At 41.2% G+C, this 20386-nt stretch overlaps 1 non-coding gene across 1 annotated transcript; it reads left to right on the top strand.

The window, feature by feature from the left end:
- The first annotated feature begins 19673 nt into the window (after positions 1–19673).
- On the top strand, positions 19674–19781 carry LOC112793485 (small nucleolar RNA R71). The gene has a single exon (XR_003198173.1). It is a non-coding gene; the product is annotated as a small nucleolar RNA R71 (small nucleolar RNA).
- Positions 19782–20386: the final 605 nt, after the last annotated feature.

Below are 20386 nucleotides of genomic sequence, written 5' to 3'. Positions count from 1 at the left end.
ACTACCATTAAATTGATGCTAAATCATGAGGTTTAAGCAAGAATTAATTGATTTTTCATGAATTATAAACCTTGTGAATTTAGAGATACTTTGAGTGGTTGTTTTGGTTTCTTGTAGGTGAAGAAAGAAAGAAAAAAAGGAAAAACGTGGCTTAAGAAAGCGTGGCCCAAGGAGAAAAGAGTGTGGCGCATGGAAGGGAGGAAGCAAACATTGCCCTCCACAAGGGCACACTGCCCTCCAGGAGGGCAACATAATGAAACAAGCTTGAGAAGCAACACTGCCCTGCCCTCCTCAAGGGCGGAGCACAATTTGATGCCAAGGATCAAGGAGAGCAAAAACTCTGCCCTGCCCTCCTCAAGAGCAATATCGGGCTCATCAAAGAAATAAATTCAAGGAAAAAGCTTACCAATGCTTGCCACAAGGATCGAACTTGGCACCATGAGGAAGCAATGAACTAGGCCTTACTTTGGTGCCAAGAAAACCAAGGAAAAGAAGTAGCGTGTGCCTCCACCGAGTTTCGAACGCGGGGCTTCACTTTTGGAAACATTGCCCTGCCCTCCGCGAGGGCAGGGCAGCATTTTGTGGTGCACGGCCAGCGCACAAGAATCTGGCGCACCAAAGAGTCTCGACCAGTAAGCACGCACGCACGGGCAGAATCTGGCGCACCAAAAAACTCTGCCCTGCCCTCCACAAGGGCAGGGCAGCATCCTGCAGCACCACATGCACCAAACACGCACGCACAAGGCCGCATGCACAATTTCCTGCCCTGCCCTCCACAAGGGTAGGGCAGCCTCCTGGAAGCAATTTTTTATGGGCTGAAAATGGGATTAAAAATCCAATTTAATTCATTTCTTCACCAAATCAAAAGCCCATCCAAATCCCAAGATCCAAGAATAGAAAGTGTATAAATAGGAGATAGTTTGATGTAATTAGGACCTTTCTTTTGAGCTTTTGAATTTTTACTTTACTTTGAGCTTTTGAACCTTCTTTTGAGTTTTGAATTCTGAGACTTCATTGAGAGCTAGGAACGGAGATTTCAGAAAATTGGGGAGGAGAATTGATCTCTCTTCTTCCTCGTTCTTGCTTGAGCATTTTTACTTTTCTTGTTTGAGTCTTGGGTGTGAAGAATTGAGGAATTTCTGTCTCAATCTCCATTCAAGATCTCTTTAATTTCTCTTCTGTATAATTGAGTTCAACTACATTTCCTTTACTGCTTCTTCTTTAATTTCTTGTTAATTGCTTTGTGAACTTAGATCTGGGAAGGCAATTGAGATCTAGACTTTGCTGTCTAGTCTCTGGAGTCCTGAGATCCCATTTTCCTTTTGGGTTCTTCTGTGAACCCCTGCTGCAATTAAATTTCCATTTCTGTTTGAGATCTAGTCTATTTTAATTCATCTCTTGTTTAGTTAATTGTTGCAATTTAATTTCCCTTGTTTGAATTCTGAGATCCCAGTCCTCAAATCCCTTTTTCATTCAAGCAATTTATATTTCTTGCACTTTAAGTTACTGAAATTTACATTTCTTGCACTTTAAGTTTCAGTCATTTAATTTCTTGTTCTTTAAGATTCAGCATCTTTACTTTCTGTTCTCTTAAATTTCTGCAATTCATCCCTCTCCCTTTACATTTCGTGCTATTTACTTACTGTTGGCTACAAAATCACTCAATCAATACTTGATTCGCTTGACTAAATCAACCACTGAACTAAAATTGCTCAATCCTTCAATCCCTGTGGGATCGACCTCACTCCCGTGAGTTTTATTACTTGATGCGACCCGGTACACTTGCCGGTGAGTTTTGTGTTGGATCGTTTTCCACACACCGCCCCGGAAGAAGGACCCCCCTTTCCTTTGCCGCTTTTCTCTCTTTCCTGAAGCGGAACTTCACCGCAGTTAATCCATAAGAGGAGGAAAGAGCAAGCAGCTTTCTAGAGGCGAAATAAGGCTCAAAATAACCTATTCAATGCAAAAAGCGGCTATGCTGATATTAAAGCAGAATTCCATTCAAGCAAGAATGAAGGTATTTTATTCACCCTCGGCTTGGAGAACTTCACTACCTTGAAAGGAATGCTTTCCCTCTGGCCGAAGTCGGAAAGAAGTAAATCTATTGTGTTACGAAAGCCGTAACTAATAACTACCAATAGGAGGTAGCCCATATCTCTAAGAATCTCTTCCTAATCCCAGGGGAAGAACTTCAAAAACTCCTTCACAATTGGAACTTCGAACTACCGTAACTCCTAATAAATCCAATAAGCCTGGGTGGGACAAAAGCCTGGGATTCAATGCAACTAGTCAACAAGGTTAGCTTCAAGGTCTAGTGTATATAATATAATAGGAAGTCTAACAGGGGAAATGAAATCAGATCCTTTAGCTGCTTAATGCGTTCGTGTCCCTCAGCCTAGCTGCTGAATTGTCGACTAGACCTAGCAGCAGAAAGGCCGCTATTCCTGCTGACTAGCTTATCGCGTTTTTCTCCAGAAAGAGGAAGAAGAGTGTACAACAGATACATTCATCCCATCCAACAAAGACTTTCTAGCATCCATTTTCTATTGACTTATGAAAGCATTAATCAGTCAGAAGGAAAAGCAACCTATCTGAAAGCCTATTCTCTCCTTTCCCCATAAGTCTGACTTTTGCTGTCACCCATTCCACTTCCGTGCCGGAGGAAATAGGATTCGAACCCATGATACAATCTTCTTGTATGTAGATTTAGCAAACCAATGCCTTAAGCCACTCAGCCAGACCTTCAATTGATTGAAATTTGATGTGCAGTTGGTTGTCCAAAGGAAAGAGGAGAAATCAGCCTGAGTTCAATTAGTCCCAACGTTATAAGTACAAGTAGCCAGAGGAGTGTACCAAACAGTTGAGGAAGGAATGGTTGCCCTTGCTTGACCCCCTTGGAGACCAGATACTCAGATCTAGGCAGGCACCATCCGACAAGATCGACAGGCGTGATGAACCAAGAAATAATCAACGGTTCTGATTCCGGCGGAGGGAAGAGGTGCCTAATGATGTTGAGAGAAAAGGAATGTTATCGTTCGAGTGCAAGCACTAAATGGACATGTGCCTAAGGAGAAAGTCTTTTCAACCGAAGTGAGCCGAGGAGCCGAGTGACGCGCCAGCGCTACTAATTGAGTGCCAGCACGTAGCTGTGCTGTCAGTAAGATTCATTTCATCTCAAAGAGGATCTAACTCTTTCTTTTTGGCTTAGCCAAACTACTTGGCAACAAGGATCTATCGGACTATCGGCTTTCTATAGTCATCTTCCTCTCCCCTTTTCACTTGCTTCCTCCCCTTGGACCGGATTTGTCATAAAATGGAGAATCTTTCGTTTCCTTCCTTATCAGAGAGGGGCCCCTTCTTAGGGAGCGGGGCTTTTTTCTTGAAAAAGGGGGAGTGAGAAGGTAAGGTAAGGAAAGAGGGGTGGGGAAGGCACTAAAAAAAAGGGAAAGCCCTCACTTTATTGATGGGAAATTTGGATCCCCTTTTCCTCTCAACCCCTCCCTCAGGTTTAGGAGAGGGTCAACGCAAGGATCTTACTTCGAAGCAATCTCTGGAGCTTTCCCTTATCCGAACGCCAGCAAATAAGACAGAAAGCGAGTTGTAAGCAGTAGTCTTTCAATGTTCAGTTCAATTATTCTCGCTAGCAATCTCTTAGGCTTATCCTTTCAAAAAGGAATCATCAAGCCGGTACTAATCTAACTATTAGGGGAGCCTTCTGCACTCCCTTTCTTACTCTATCTATGGAATCTTTCCCATCGCTAAATGCATACTTACCGACATCATTCATTTTTTACTGCTTACTACTTCATGCTTTTCCTGCCTGAAAACTAGAGTTGCAGTGGGCAAAGGTATCAACTCATTTGAGATAGTTTTAAAGGCCTTTGGTACTTCTTTCAATCCCACCGGTCTTCTTATTCAAGTAGTTAACATTTCGCTCTGGCCGGATTCTAATCGTTCCAAATTTGCTGCAGGGGGACTCTTATCCCCCGACTAAGGCGCTTCCATTCCCTACGTATGCTGCTACATGCCTTCGCTGCATCCTCTCATGCCCGGTCCAGAACTTCATTGGAACTTACAAGGGTGCTGTGAGTACTGCTTTCTGTGCCAAAATTGTGGAATCTGCTGATGCATACTTGTTTGCCAAACCTATCTTCAATGATTACTAATAAACCCCGATTTCGAAATTTATCTTGTGCTTATTTTGGGAGATTTTTTATCCTTTTTCCACATTTATTCAATGAAATAGCATGGTTTTGTAATTCTCCTTTGAATTGTGCTTAAATGTAAAAAACATACTTTTTAGGCCTTAAACTGGTGATTTTAATTCACTTTAATTCCATTCGATGCCTTGATGTGTTTGTTGAGTGATTTCAGGATCATAAGGCAAGTATTGGATAGAAGAAATGAGGAGAAAAGCATACAAGGAGGAGAATGCATGAAGAAACAAAGATTGGAATTGCATCAAAGGGGCGCGCACGCGCAGAAGAGGTTCATGTAGGCACGCGCACGCGAACATGATGCACCCGTGCAGATGAAGGATTTGCCAATCGACGCACCAGCACAAAGCGCGCGTACGCGCCGATATTCGCATGTGACTCACTTAAAGGCAAATCGTTGGGGGCGATTTTTGAGCCGCCTAGGCCCAATTCCAGCTTGTTTCTGAGTGTATTTCATGCAGAATTGAAGCCCAAGAAAAGAAAAGGGAAGAACATTAGTTAGTATTAGCATCATGTAGTGTAGTTTCTAGAGAGAGAAGCTCCATCTTCTCTCAAGAATTAGGTTAGAATTAGGTCAATCTCTCATAGATCCATGTTTAAATTCGTGATTTCATCTTATTTCCTCTACAATTTCCTGTTTCTACACTTTAATTCTCTTAGTTTGTGATGTTAATTTTACCTTCATGTCTCTTTTATGCTCATGCACTCATGTTGAATTTGGATTTTCATTGATGAGATTTAATATTTGATGTTCTTTTGTTGTTGAATTGAGTTGTGATCTCATTTTCTTTACAATTGTTATTCATTAGATTTCACCAATTCTTGTTATTTGTTGTACTATCCTTTTATACCTTCCAAGTGTTTGACAAAATGCTTGGAAGGATGTTAGAGTAGAATTTTATGTTCTTGGCTTGGGAAGGTAACTTAGGAACTCTTGAGTTGCTAATGTCCAAGTGATTGATGATTGGGAGCCATTAACTCTAATTCTAACTAATTGAATTAGTAAGGAGTTAGGACTTATGGACTTGGATTGGCATAGCTCATTTGACTCTCCTTTATTAGTTAGAGGACAACTTAATGAGGTTAATCCTTGCCAATTCTCATGTTGTGGTTAGTGATTAGGATAGAGATCCTTGACCACCAACCCTTGCCAAGACCCCTTTGTCATTTAATCTTTGTTATCAATTATTTTCATGTCTATCATTCCAAAAAAATCCCAAAAACACACCTTACAGCCAATAACCATGCACTTCATTGTGATTCCTAGGGAGACGACCCGGAGTCTAAATACTCCGGTTAATTTTCATTTGGGGTTTGTTACTCGTGACAACCAAATTTTTGATTGGGAGGATTGTTTGTTGGTGTAGAACTATACTTGCAACGAGAATTAATTTCATTGATAAATTCTATACCGACACGACAAACTTCTTAAATCAAAATGGCACCGTTGCCGGGGATGACAATGGTGCTATGTTATTGGCTATTGTATATATTGTGAATATCTTGAATTTGGGTTGTTTGTTTGTTTTGCTAGCTGGGATTTTGTTTTCTTTGTTTGTTAGTAATACTTGTTTTCTTTTATACTCTCTTTCACTATGAATTCTCACCCCTTTTGCTATGAGTGTAGTTTTAACTATATTGTAGGAGATGGAAGCTCCAATGAGGATATGCATCAAGGATTTGGGAATCAAGGATGGGAGGAACTTCAAGCTTATGAACAACCTTCATGGCAACAACTTCCTACGAACTCCTATGGGTATAATCCTGATTCTAATGTGTGTCAACCCAATGTATGTGATGACCCTACTTGTGGTTGTCAACCACAATCATCATATGCATATGATCCCATCCCTCAATATAGTTACACACCACATTCAAAAGCCTCACATCACCATTCAACTCTATATGGCCATAATTCATACACACCATATCAACCACCATATGAATCACATCTAGAACCACCGTTCCAATACCAATACTCCCCTGAACCACAAGAGGAGAAAGTAGAGATGATTGAACCAAAGAAAGTAGTGGTTGGATATTTAGGATATGTTGAGTACATAAAGGAATCTCAAGTTGAAGAATCCTCTTTCAAGGAATGTAAAAGGGATACTAAAGAAAAGAGTAATGTTGCGGGAGTAAACAAGGAACCGAAGGAAATTGATCAAGAAGTGGATTTTATCATCAATGATTTTTTGTCCGCATTGATTAATCCCCTTGATGATCTTGTTGAACCCTCTTCCAATGAAGAAATGTTCCAAGAAACAAGCCTTCCTATCTATGATTATTCCGAATCAACATATGATCCTTGTGAGTTTGACGAATCCTCCCCCACTATGCTTGGAATTGACAATGAGGTAGATTTCGCTCAACCTCCTCTGTATGATTTGAGTGATGGGGAAGAGATAGAAGAAATTGGTGAAGAAGAACTTGAACTTGAGGAATCTTACCAAGTGGTGAAAACCTCTAAAAGGGGATGGACGGGAGTAGAACATGCTTTGTCACGATCTTTGGGAACTCCTCCATCTAATTTGTCATCCAATCCTTCGCTTGAATGGGTAAAACTTCTAAATCTCAGCTTCATTATTCCACTTGAGTATGGTTTGCTTGAGATAGATGGCCAACTTAGGACGCTTTGTGGAATTAAGCGTAAGAGGAGGACATTTAGTGGTTGGCGTTGTAAGTCTAGATTCATTATGGTTAGGAACTCGAAATTGAAGAACATGGATTGGTGTAATACTCAATTGATTGGGTCTAGGAGGATAGTTTGGTGCTCACATGAGAATTCTACTTTCTTATCACCCAAACGGAACCGAGACGATCAACTAGAAGATGGGTGTGAAGATAATATATGGGATCCTGGATCATGCGCTGGAAGTCAATTTTGGGAGCTCATATCTTGGAAGGAACCTCACCAAAACTTGGTGAACATGGTTGGAAATTCTGACAACCGACTGAAGGACAAGCACTCTTGGAGGTTCAAGGACGGATACAAGCATAAACCGCCTTGACAAGGAGCCTCCCAGATGTCCAACTTAAGGACCTAAACCAAAAGTCCTTGGTGGGAGACACCCCACTATGGTAAACTATTTCCATTCTCTTGTAGATATAATGAATGAATGAATTGGGTTCCATTGTGTATAGTTTCTCTACCTTTTAAATGTATTTTATTTTGCTTGCTGAGATGTTCTATACAATCTAGGTTTGAATATGGGATGATTCTTTGAAATTGATTTTTTGCTTGGATTCCAAGTTTTCTAAGTTCATTTGAAAAATACCCATTATCTCAAATTATGTATCAATTTTACATCTTAGCTTGCTTTAGAACCTTAAAGGAGATTGAGAGGGTATTAAACCCCTCTTAAAAAAGAAAGAGAGAAGAAGAGAAGAAAGAGAGATTCTACCCGCTAGTGCACAGTGTGCGCGAGCGAAAAATCACATTTTGAACTTTCTGGGCTGAGGAATAGAGAGTTGTGCCACTTTTGGGCCAACTCTATATCTCAACCCACGCGGACGCACGCTGCACGCGTCCGCGCCCCTTCCTGTTTCTCTGCCCACGCATCGGCGTAATTCGCGCCTCGGCGCCCCTTCCTGTTTCTCTGCCCACGCGTCGGCGTAATTCACGCCTCCGCGCCCATTCCATAAGCTCAAGCCATCCACGCGAACGCGAACAGCGCACGCGCGTGTCGATGCGTCTCAGCATCACCTAGGTCAAGGATCCGAGAGTTGTGCCAACTCTGGGCCTCCTTTATGCCTCTAGCCCAACCCACCTGCGCGGACGGGCAACATGCGCACTCGCGCGGATTCAAAAATCACTAACCCTGAATTCGCGAAGGGAACAGCGCATTCGCGCAACCCTCTTCTCTTCCCCAATGTCTCTCTCTGCTCCTCCTCTCCAATGTTCCACCCCCAACCTCCGTTACCCCTCTCCAGCGAACCACCCCGCGACCACCGCCGTCGCCGCCTCGCCCCTCTCTTTTTCTCCCTCTCCTTCTCACCGTTTCCCTCTCCCTCTCACTCTTCTGTCCTCTCTCACGGTGACCGCAACTCTGACCGCCGCGACCTCCATTGTCGCCGGTGCGAGCTTCCTCGTCACCACCATCCGAGGCAGTGACTCTGCTGATCACTTCCACTACCTCCCTTTCCTTCCCTTTTCCACAACCATTTCTGCTTCCCAGGTTCCACCCTGCCTCTGCTCTATTTTATTTCTGTTCTTAGCTACTTGTTAGTTTAATTAGTTAGTACATGATTTTGTTTGATTAGGACAGTTAGAGATATCTGCTGTTAGGTAGTCAGGATGTGGTCAGAAGATTCTAGGTCTGATAAGCGCTCTGTTTGTGATTACATGTTTGAATTTTTGTGCTGTGAGGAACTGCTCTGTTTCATTGCTCTGCTTTTGTTGTATGTTGCATGTTGCTTCACTGTTCATTTCTGTTTGTTGCTTGTTGGCTCATTCATGTTCATGCTCAATTGCTTACTTCCAATGCATTTATATATGGTCTTCTCTGTTTTTCATTGTTGATGCATTCATATGGAAGTTAATTTGACTGTTTGAATTTGGGAAATAGCCAACTTACTACCAAATTGCTGCCGGATTTTTCCTAACCATACACCATGAATTACACTCACTTGTTGTAACAACTCCTATTTGGTGATTTTTGTATCAAAGGGATTTTGTTACCTAAATGATTTTGGAAACTGTTCAAAAACAAGTTGGTCATGATTATCATATTCTTTGCTTATGTTCATGCTAGATTGCTTATGTGCATTGAATGATTCTAATAAATTTTCAGATTGACCAGTAACTTGATTTTCATTTGAAATTGAGCTTATTTGCTTGCTCCACAAGATTGATGATTTCTTCTACCTATGTAACCGCTATGATTCAAACCCTTCATGCCCAGATTACCCTTGGTCACATGGCAAATGAATTTTTCAAATCTTATCTCAATCTTTGTGACTTTCATGGCTCATCGAATTTGGTGTTGAATATTTATTGATTGATTCATTCTTTGACATTTTGATCACACCAACACCAATTCATATAATTCTAGTAATCTACATTGACTGATGACTTGTTTTCTCGTGAGTTGTCTTTTTAGCGACATCATATTTCATCATCAATGACTTGATGCTTTTCGTGATTGTGAACATGCTTACGTCCCTACTATGTACATATCTTTTGAATTAAGCCAGTAGCCACCATATCACTGACTTCCAAACTGATTTCTAACTCTAACTTGTTTAACCGACTAACTTCTCTTTTGGTTTTTGACTTAACTCTTTTGATAATTCTTTTGGATATGGTGTTTCTTAGGCTTAATGATCAAGTAATGTGCAATTGTGGTTTGAATTCTTGGTTTGAAGATTCTTTTGAATTCTGAACCTTGCTGCTTTCATTCCAAGATTTCTACTTTATTTGCTCACTTTCTGAATATGCATTGTTATGAGTGCTTCTTGATTATTTGGCTAGCTTCTTATATTATGTAAATTCTATTTTTCAGGATGTCAGACAAAGGAAAAGCCATAGCCACTCCTTCTAAGAAAAGAAAGCACTCTAAAATCTCTATCCCGTCCCCATATGCTAATTATGCTAAAAATCCACTGAATGAGATGGATAAGGAAAATCAGCTGCTTCCGTCCACTGACCCACTCAAATTCCCCAACCTCTACTGTGAGCTTCGCTTCCCCAAATACCAGAAGACAAATCTGAATGTTGAGAAGAGGTTGGTGCTTCCAAATGATGTAAGGCACGCCATCAATGGCCGCATTCTAGAGTTGGGTTTGGATTTTGTTGATAGGGATATGGGGAGGATAAACATCTTATGGGTCAAGGAGTTCTACTGCAACTTCTTCCGTGCCAATCTCGATCCAGTTCAGCTGAGGGATAGAGAGATTTTGATTACTGAGGCTGCTATCTTGGAGGCACTGTAGTGCCGACACATTACTGATGATGCCTGTGCATATCAGCAGGCAGATATTGCTATCCACTGCATGACCTTCGATTATGAGGCGCTTAAGCGCGTGATTGCCACACCAGAGACTCCATGGGTGATGGATTCGAGCAACAAGAAGCCCAAGGGGATGATGTTTGCTCATTTGTCTAGAGAGGCTAAGACCGGACAGATGATATTTGCCACCTATATCTTGCCCACCACACATTTCTCTGAGATCCCGATGGACATGTTTGTTCTGATCGGTTGTGTCATGGAGGGCAAAGAAGTGTACTTCCCCCGTTTGATCCGGCAGAGCATGTGGCGAGCACATATCCATGGCTTACTTCCATTCCCACTCTGGTCACCAGCATGGCTGACTTAACTGATGTTCAGTGGAGGGATGATGATGAGACACCACCACCATTAGATGATGATGACAAGGAGGTCACTATTCCTTGGGGTGGCTGGGTGCACGAGAGACCACCGCCCAGAGGCCGTTCTTGGGCTAGAGTTACTGTGGAGGCAGTTGGACCTTCACCCTCCACAGCAGCAGCCCCCTCTTCCTCGGCCGCCACCGCATCCTTACCACCACCACCAGCACCTGAGCCGACATACCTATTGGTGTAGCACTTACTCCGTTTCTTGGAGCGCCTCGAGCGTCGCCTTATGAGACGTATTGACCGCTTAGACTGGGCATTCGCATCACAGGGCATCAAGCTCTCCCCGCTCCCAGACTCTCCCGCCTCAGACGAGCAGGATCAGGAGGAGGAGCATGGCGAGGAGCCGACTCAGCAGGACGCACCACCAGAGGCACAGACCACTATTGAGACTCAGCAGCCTCCTGAGGACTCACAACCAGCACCACCGCCAGTTCCACAGCTTGAGCATGAGCCACAGTCCAGCGCGATTGTTGACCCCCATCCTGAGCTTCAGCAGTAGCATCGAGGACGATACTTGATTCTAAAGTGTAGGGAGGTCACCGTTTGTGACTGGTGTTTGCACTTATGTGGTGAACTTTCAGACTTCTATTTATATCCTCTACCACTTTATTTTGTTTTATTCCACACTTTACATTTTAGATCATTTTGGGATTACTGTACATATTTGCTATTTTGGATACCCTTATTTTGGTTGATGCACACTTTTAGCTACTCTTAGTATATATATATGTTTCGCAACTTGGCTTTGATTGTGATTAGAAAAATATTTTGGATTGTTAAATCCTAGTTAACCCTTTCTATATAAGAATCGTGCTTTAATTGAAAAAGGGATAGACTAGAAATTTTTTTTAAATCACAACATTGCACTGAAAATAAGCTTAGCCAGTATGATAAAAATTTTCAAGAAATTCATTTTTAGGACACCACCCCAATTGATTGAAAATATTTTTTTAGAACTTACTTGAATTATACAATTGTGGATCATGTTTTTGAGCTAAGAACACAAGCATGTGAGATCTGAGCCTAATTGTGTGGTTACATCATATAGCCACTTATTTTTATTCTTGTGTGCATTATTCTCTTTCTATGATTGTAATCTTTGATTTGTTTGATTCTATATGTCCATTATTTTGTGGATACATGCACTTATATGATTGAGGCCATCGTTTCAATTAGCTCACTTACCTAAATAGCCTACCTTTTATCTTCCATTGTTAACCAATCTTGAGCCTATACTTAACCCATTTGTTCTTAATTTTAGCACATTACAAGCCTAAAGCGGAAAACAATAAATGTCCTTATTTGGATCTTTGATTAGCACAGGCTAGTGAGAGTGCTTATCATTCAGGTTTGGGAGAGTTGGGAACATTGGTTGGGATAAAAGTGTATTTTTGTATTCTTGTCAATATTTTGGGAAATTGGGTACATACTCATGCATTGAATGTAAAACCATATGCATTGATACTTCGTATATACTTTATTATAAAAAAAGAAAATATATATATATATATATATATATATATATATATATATATATATATATATATATATATATATATAGAAAAGAAAGAAAAAGAAAAGCAATAAGAAGGGGACAAAATGCCCCAAGTAAAACTCAATAAGAGTCAATGCATATGGGTGGTGATAAAAAAGAGAATGCATGAGTGTGTGAAAAAGTGAAGAATGGGTATTTAGGTTTGTTTAGAAATTGTATAAGTTGTCATAGGTTAGGTGGAAAGTTTAAGTTAATCAGAGATTTGAATTTCAAGCTCACTTAACCATATACATCCTACCTTGACCCTAGCCCCATTACAACCTATGGAAAGTCCTCATGATATTTGTATGCATGCATGGAGTAATTGTTGATTGTTAGATGAAAAACAAATCTTGGGAAGCATGATTAGGAGAGAATCGAGTGAATCAACCCTATACACTTGAGCGCATAGAGTGGATACACATCCGGTGAGGGTTCGATTGCTCAATTACATGTCTCCACCTGTGATCATCTTTTCTTGCAAGTTTGTTAAATCTCTTAATGCTTCAATTCAATTGTGGGTTTGCTTTGATTATTACTGCGCTTGCATGTAGATTCTTGGAGATTGATTAATTTGACTAAGCCAATGCATCCATATAGGTAGATTGCATTTAGATAGATTTCACTTAGCTGGTTTTCATTGAATAAACATTAATACCCCTTGCTTGTTTCTTGATTTCAGCATGAGGACATGCTTAGTTTAAGTGTGGGGAGGTTTGATAAACTCCGATTTCGTGATTTATCTTGTGCTTCTTTTGGGGGATTTTATAGCCTTTTCCACATTTATTCAATGAAATAGCATGGTTTTGTAATTCTCCTTTGAATTGTGCTTAAATGTAAAAAACATGCTTTTTAGGCCTTAAACTGGTGATTTTAATTCACTTTAATTCCATTCGATGCCTTGATGTGTTTGTTGAGTGATTTCAGGATCATAAGGCAAATATTGGATGGAAGAAATAAGGAGAAAAGCATACAAGGAGGAGAATGCATGAAGAAACAAATATTGGAATCGCATCAAAGGGGCGTGCACGCGCGCAAGGCGCACACGCGCAGAAGAGGTTCATGTAGGCACGCGCACGCGAACATGATGCGCCCGCGTAGATGAAGGATTTGCCAATCGATGCGCCAGCGCAAAGCGCGCGTACGTGCTAATGCTCGCACGTGACTCACTTAAAGGCAAATTGTTGGGGGCGATTTCTGAGCCGCCCAGGCCCAATTCCAGCTTGTTTCTGAGTGTATTTCATGCATAATTGAAGCCCAAGAAAAGGAAAGGGAAGAACATTAGTTAGTATTAGCATCATGTAGTGTAGTTTCTAGAGAGAGAAGCTCCATCTTCTCTCTAGAATTAGGTTAGAATTAGGTCAATCTCTCATAGATCCATGTTTAAATTCGTGATTTCATCTTGTTTCCTCTATAATTTCTTGTTTCTACACTTTAATTCTCTTAGTTTGTGATGTTAATTTTACCTTCATGTCTCTTTTATGCTCATGCACTCATGTTGAATTTGGATTTTCATTGATGAGATTTAATATTTGATGTTCTTTTGTTGTTGAATTGAGTTGTGATCTCATTTTCTTTACAATTGTTATTCATTAGATTTCACCAATTCTTGTTATTTGTTATACTTTCCTTTTATGCCTTTCAAGTGTTTGACAAAATGCTTGGAAGGATGTTAGAGTAGAATTTTATGTTCTTGGCTTTGGGAAAGTAACTTAGGAACTCTTGAGTTGCTAATGTCCAAGTGATTGATGATTAGGAGCCATTAACTCTAATTCTAACTAATTGAATTAGTAAGGAGTTAGGACTTATGGACTTGGATTGGCATAGCTCATTTGACTCTCCTTTATTAGTTAGAGGACAACTTAATGAGGTTAATCCTTGCCAATTCTCATGTTGTGGTTAGTGATTAGGATAGAGATCCTTGACCACCAACCCTTTCCAAGACCCCTTTGTCATTTAATCTTTGTTATCAATTATTTTCATGTCTATCATTCCAAAAAACCCCAAAACACACCTTACAGCCAATAACCAAGCACTTCATTGTGATTCCTAGGGAGACGACCCGGAGTCTAAATACTCCGGTTAATTTTCATTTGGGGTTTGTTACTCGTGACAACCAAATTTTTGATTGGGAGGATTGTTTGTTGGTGTAGAACTATACTTGCAACGAGAATTAATTTCATTGATAAATTCTATACCGACACGACGAACTTCTTAAATCAAACTGCTCTGTGGGGAATTCACATCTTCTCAAGAAAGACAAAGCGATCATTGTGGAGTCCGAATGAGTTGTGATTGGTAATGGTCCCGCCGAAACTTGGTGGAAAGCCTAGCAACGAGAAAAAAGAGTCCCATGCATAGCTTAATTTGTTGGTCAATGGTGCACGAAATTGTGATCACTACAACTTCGCACAACTAACCAGCAAGTGCACTGGGTCGTCCAAGTAATACCTTACGCGAGTAAGGGTCGATCCCACGGAGATTGGTGGTATGAAGCAAGCTATGGTCACCTTGTAGATCTCAGTCAGGCAGACTCAAATGGGTGTAGTGATAAACGAATAAAGCATAAAGATAAAGATAGAGATACTTATGTATATCATTGGTGAGAGCTTCAGATAAGCGAATGAAGATGCCTTCCCTTCCGTCTCTCTGCTTTCCTACTGTCTTCATCCAATCCTTCCTACTCCTTTCCATGGCAAACTCGTGTAGGGTCTCACTGTTGTCAGCAGCTACCTCCCATCCTCGCAGTGAAAGCTAATGCACACACTCTGTCACAGTGCTGCCAATCACCGGTGTGGTTCCCTCCCCTACCGGAATAGAATCCAGTGATTCTTTTGCGTCTGTCACTAACGCCCAATAGGTTACAGGTTTGAAGCACGTCACAGTCATTCAGTCATTGAATCCTACTCAGAATACCACAGACAAGGTTAGACCTTCCGGATTCTCTTGAATGCCGCCATCAGTTCTTGCCTATACCACGAAGACTCTGATCTCACGGAATGGTTGGCTCGTTTGTCAGGCGAGCACTCGGTTGTCAGGCGATCAACCATGCATCGTACAATCAGGAATCCAAGAGATATTCACTAGGGCCTCGAAAGCTAGTAGAACAAGAGTGGTTGTCAGTCACTTTGTTCATGAGTGAGAATGGTGATGGGCGTCAATCATCACCTTCATCAGGTTGAAGAACAAGTGATATCTTGGATAAAGAACAAGCGGAATTGAATGGAAGAACAATAGTAATTGCATTAATACTCGAGGTACAGCAGAGCTCCACACCTTAATCTATGGTGTGTAGAAACTCCACCGTTGAAAATACATAAGAACAAAGGTCTAGGCATGGCCGAATGGCCAGCCTCCCAAAGAGGGTTCAATCATCAAAACATGATCAAAAGATCCAAATACAATAGTAAAAGGTCCTACTTATAGAAAACTAGTAACCTAAGGTGTACAAAGATGAGTAAATGACATAAAAATCCACTTCCGGGCCCACTTGGTGTGTGCTTGGGCTGAGCAATGAAGCATTTTTCGTGTAGAGACTCTTCTTGGCGTTTAACTCCAGCTTTTATGCCAGTTTGGGCGTTTAACTCCCAATTAGGTGCCAGTTCCGGCGTTTAACGCTGGGAATTCTGAGGGTGACTTTGAACGCCGGTTTGGGCCATCAAATCTTGGGCAAAGTATGGACTATCATATATTGCTGGAAAGCCCAGGATGTCTACTTTCCAACGCCGTTGAGAGCGCGCCAATTGGGCTTCTGTAGCTCCAGAAAATCCACTTTGAATGCAGGGAGGTCAGAATCCAACAGCATCTGCAGTCCTTTTCAGTCTCTGAATCAGATTTTTGCTCAGGTCCCTCAATTTCAGCCAGAAAATACCTGAAATCACAGAAAAACACACAAACTCATAGTAAAGTCCAGAAAAGTGAATTTTAACTAAAAACTAATAAAAATATACTAAAAACTAACTAAATCCTACTGAAAACATACTAAAAACAATGCCAAAAAGTATACAAATTATCCGCTCATCACAACACCAAACTTAAATTGTTGCTTGTCCCCAAGCAACTGAAAATCAAATAGGATAAAAAGAAGAGAATATACTATAGACTCCAAATTATCAATGAAACTAAGCTCCAAATTAGATGAGCGGGACTAGTAGCTTTTTGCCTCCGAACAGTTTTGGCATCTCACTCTATCCTTTGAAATTCAGAATGATTGGCTTCTTTAGGAACTCAGAATCCAGATAGTGTTATTGATTCTCCTAGTTAAGTATGATGATTCTTGAACACAGCTACTTTATGAGTCTTGGCCGTGGCCCAAAGCACTCTGTCTTCCAGTATTACCACCGGATACATACATGCCACAGACACATAATTGGGTGAACCTTTTCAGATTGTGACTCGGCTTTGCTAAAGTCCCCAATTAGAGGTGTCCAGGGTTCTTAAGCACACTCTTATTGCCTTGGATCACAACTTTATTTCTTTCTTTTTCTTTTTCTCCCCTTTTTTTTCGTTTTTCTCCTTCTCTCTTCTCTTTTTTTTTTTGTATTCACTGCTTTTTCTTGCTTCAAGAATCATTTTTATGATTTTTCAGATCATCAGTAACATGTCTCCTTTTTCATCATTCTTTCAAGAGCCAACAATTTTAACATTCATGAACCACAAATTCAAAAGACATATGCACTGTTTAAGCATACATTCAGAAAACAAAAGTATTGCCACCACATCAAACTAATTAAGCTAGTTTTAAAGATGAATTCGAAATCCTGTACTTCTTGTTCTTTTGTGATAAAAACAGTTTTCATTTAAGAAAGGTGATGGATTCATATAACTTTTTGGCATAGACATTAAGACACTAATGATCACAAGACACAAACATGGATAAACATAAGCATAAAATTCGAAAAACAGAAGAATAAATAGCAAGGAAATCAAGGATCGGGTCCACCTTAGTGATGGCGGCTCTTTCTTGCTCTTGAAGATCCTATGGAGTGCTTGAGCTCCTCAATGTCTCTTCCTTGTCTTTGTTGCTCCTCCCTCATGATTCTTTGATCTTCTCTTAATCTCAATGAAAGGATGATGGAGTGTTCTTGATGCTCCACCCTTAGTTGTCCCATGTTGGAACTCAATTCTCCTAGGGAGGTGTTTAGTTGCTCCCAATAGTCTTGTGGAGGAAAGTGCATCCCTTGAGGTATCTCAGGGATCTCATGATGAGGGGGGTCTCTTGTTTGCTCCATCTTTTTTTTCTTAGTGATGGGCTTGAGGTCATGCCTTCTCAGTTGAACCGGCTTTGGATGCCATAAATGGTTATGGAAAAGCAAAAAGCAATGCTTTTACCACACCAAACTTAAAAGGTTTGCTCGTCCTCGAGCAAAAGTAGAAAGAAGAGAGTAGAAGTAGAAGGAATGAGGAAGAAGGGAATGGCTTTGTGTTCGGCCAAAGAGAAGGGGAGAAGTGGTGTTTAGGTTGTGTGAAGATGAAGGGGTGAAGAAGGGTTTATATATGGGTGTTGAGGTGATTGGTGAATGGGTGAAGAAGAGAGAGGGTGGTGGGGTTGGTGGGGATCCTGTGGGGTCCACAGATCCTTAGGTGTCAAGGAAAAGTCATCCCTGCACCAAATGGCACTCAAAAACACGTTTTGAGCTAATTCTGGCGTTAAACGCCGGGCTGGTGCCCCTTTCTGGCGTTTAACGCCAGGTTCTTGCCCCTTCTTGGCGTTTAACGCCAGTCTGGTGCCCTTTTCTGGCGTTAAACGCCCAGAATGGTGCCAGACTGGGCGTTAAACGCCCAACTGCTAGCCTCACTGGCGTTTAAACGCCAGTGAGTTCTTCCTCCAGGGTGTGCTGTTTTTCTTCCTATTTTTCATTCTGTTTTTGCTTTTTTCATGGATTTTGTGACTTCTTATGATCATCAACCTACAAAAAAGATAAAATAACAAAGAAAATAGTTAACTATAAAACATTGGGTTGCCTCCCAACAAGCGCTTCTTTAATGTCATTAGCTTGACAGAGGACTCTCATGGAGCCTCACAAAAGATCAGAGCAATGTTGGGACCTCCCAACACCAAACTTAGAGTTTGAATGTGGGGGTTCAACACCAAACTTAGAGTTTGGTTGTGGCCTCCCATCACCAAACTTAGAGTTTGACTGTGGGGGCTCTGTTTGACTCTGAGTTGAGAGAAGCTCTTCAAGCTTCCTTTCCATGATGACAGAGGGATATCCTTGGGTCTTAAACACCAAGGATTCTTCATTCACTTGAATGATCAACTCTCCTCTATCAACATCAATCACAGCCTTTGCTGTGGCTAGGAAGGGTCTGCCAAGGATGATGGATTCATCCATGCACTTCCCAGTCTCTAGGACTATGAAATCAGTAGGGATGTAATGGTCTTCAACTTTTACCAGAACATCCTCTACAAGTCCATAGGCTTGTCTTCTTGAGTTGTCTGCCATCTCTAGTGAGATTTTTGCAGCTTGCACCTCAAAGATCCCTAATTTCTCCATTACAGAGAGGGGCATGAGGTTTACACTTGACCCTAAGTCACACAAGGCCTTTTTGAAGGTCATGGTGCCTATGGTACAAGGTATGGAAAACTTCCCAGGGTCTTGCCTCTTTTGAGGTAATTTCTGCCTAGACAAGTCATCCAGTTCTTTGGTGAGCAAAGGAGGTTCATCCTCCCAAGTCTCATTTCCAAATAACTTGTCATTTAGCTTCATGATTGCTCCAAGGTATTTAGCAACTTGCTCTTCAGTGACATACTCATCCTCTTCAGAGGAAGAATACTCATCAGAGCTCATGAAAGGCAGAAGTAAGTCCAATGGAATCTCTATGGTCTCATTTTGAGCCTCAGATTCCCATGGTTCCTCATTAGGGAACTCAGTGGAGGTCAGTGCACGCCCATTGAGGTCTTCCTCAGTGGCGTTCACTTGCTCTCCTTCCTCTCCAAATTCGGCCATGTTTATGGCTTTGCACTCTCCTTTTGGATTTTCTTCTGTATTGCTTGGGAGAGTACTTGGAGGGAGTTCAGTGATTTTCTTACTCAGCTGTCCCACTTGTGCCTCCAAATTTCTAATGGAGGACCTTGTTGAGGTCTCTCTTGATTCTTCCATGAGAGATTTGGGTGATTTCTCCATGAAGGATTATAGGTGTTTCCATAGGGTTCTCCCATGTAATTCACCTCTTCTATTGAAGGGTTCTCAGGATCATAAGCTTCTTCCTCAGATGAAGCTTCCTTAGTACTGCTTGGTGCATTTTGCATTCCAGACAGACTTTGAGAAATCATATTGACTTGTTGAGTCAATATTTTGTTCTGAGCCAATATGGCATTCAGAGTATCAATCTCAAGAACTCCTTTCTTCTGACTAGTCCCATTGTTCACGGGATTTCTTTCAGAAATGTACATGAATTGGTTATTTGCAACCATTTCAATCAGTTCTTGAGCCTCAGTAGGCGTCTTCTTCAGATGAAGAGATCCTCCAGAAGAGCTATCCAAAGACATCTTGGACAGTTCAGAGAGACCATCATAGAAAATACCTATGATGCTCCATTCAGAAAGCATATCAGTGGGACACTTTCTGATCAATTGTTTGTATCTTTCCCAAGCTTCATAGAGGGATTCTCCTTCCTTCTGTCTGAAGGTTTGGACTTCCACTCTAAGCTTACTCAATTTTTGAGGTGGAAAGAACTTTGCCAAGAAGGCATTGACTAGCTTTTCCCAAGAGTCCAGGCTTTCTTTAGGTTGAGAATCCAACCATGTTCTAGCTCTGTCTCTTACAGCAAAAGGGAATAGCATCAGTCTATAGACCTCAGGGTCTACCCCATTAGTCTTAACTGTGTCACAGATTTGCAAGAATTCAGCTAAGAACTGATGAGGATCTTCCAATGGAAGTCCATGGAACTTGCAATTCTGTTGCATTAGAGAAACTAATTGAGGCTTAAGCTCAAAGTTGTTTGCTCCAATGGCAGGGATAGAGATGCTTCTCCCATAGAAATCGGGAGTAGGTGCAGTAAAGTCACCCAGCACCTTCCTTGCATTGTTGGCATTGTTGTTGTTTTCGGCTGCCATGTGTTCTTCTTCTTTGAAGAATTCGGTTAGGTGCTCTAAAGAGAGTTGTGCTTTGGCTTCTCTGAGCTTCCTCTTCAAGGTCCTTTCAGGTTCAGGATCAGTTTCAACAAGAATGCCTTTGTCCTTGCTTCTGCTCATAAGAAAGAGAAGAGAACAAGAAAATGTGGAATCCTCTATGTCACAGTATAGAGATTCCTTGA

Source organism: Arachis hypogaea, chromosome 3 (genome assembly GCF_003086295.3).
Source record: "Arachis hypogaea cultivar Tifrunner chromosome 3, arahy.Tifrunner.gnm2.J5K5, whole genome shotgun sequence".
In the NCBI taxonomy this organism is placed as follows: Eukaryota; Viridiplantae; Streptophyta; class Magnoliopsida; order Fabales; family Fabaceae; genus Arachis; species Arachis hypogaea.
This window is presented reverse-complemented; position numbering and strand designations above follow the sequence as displayed.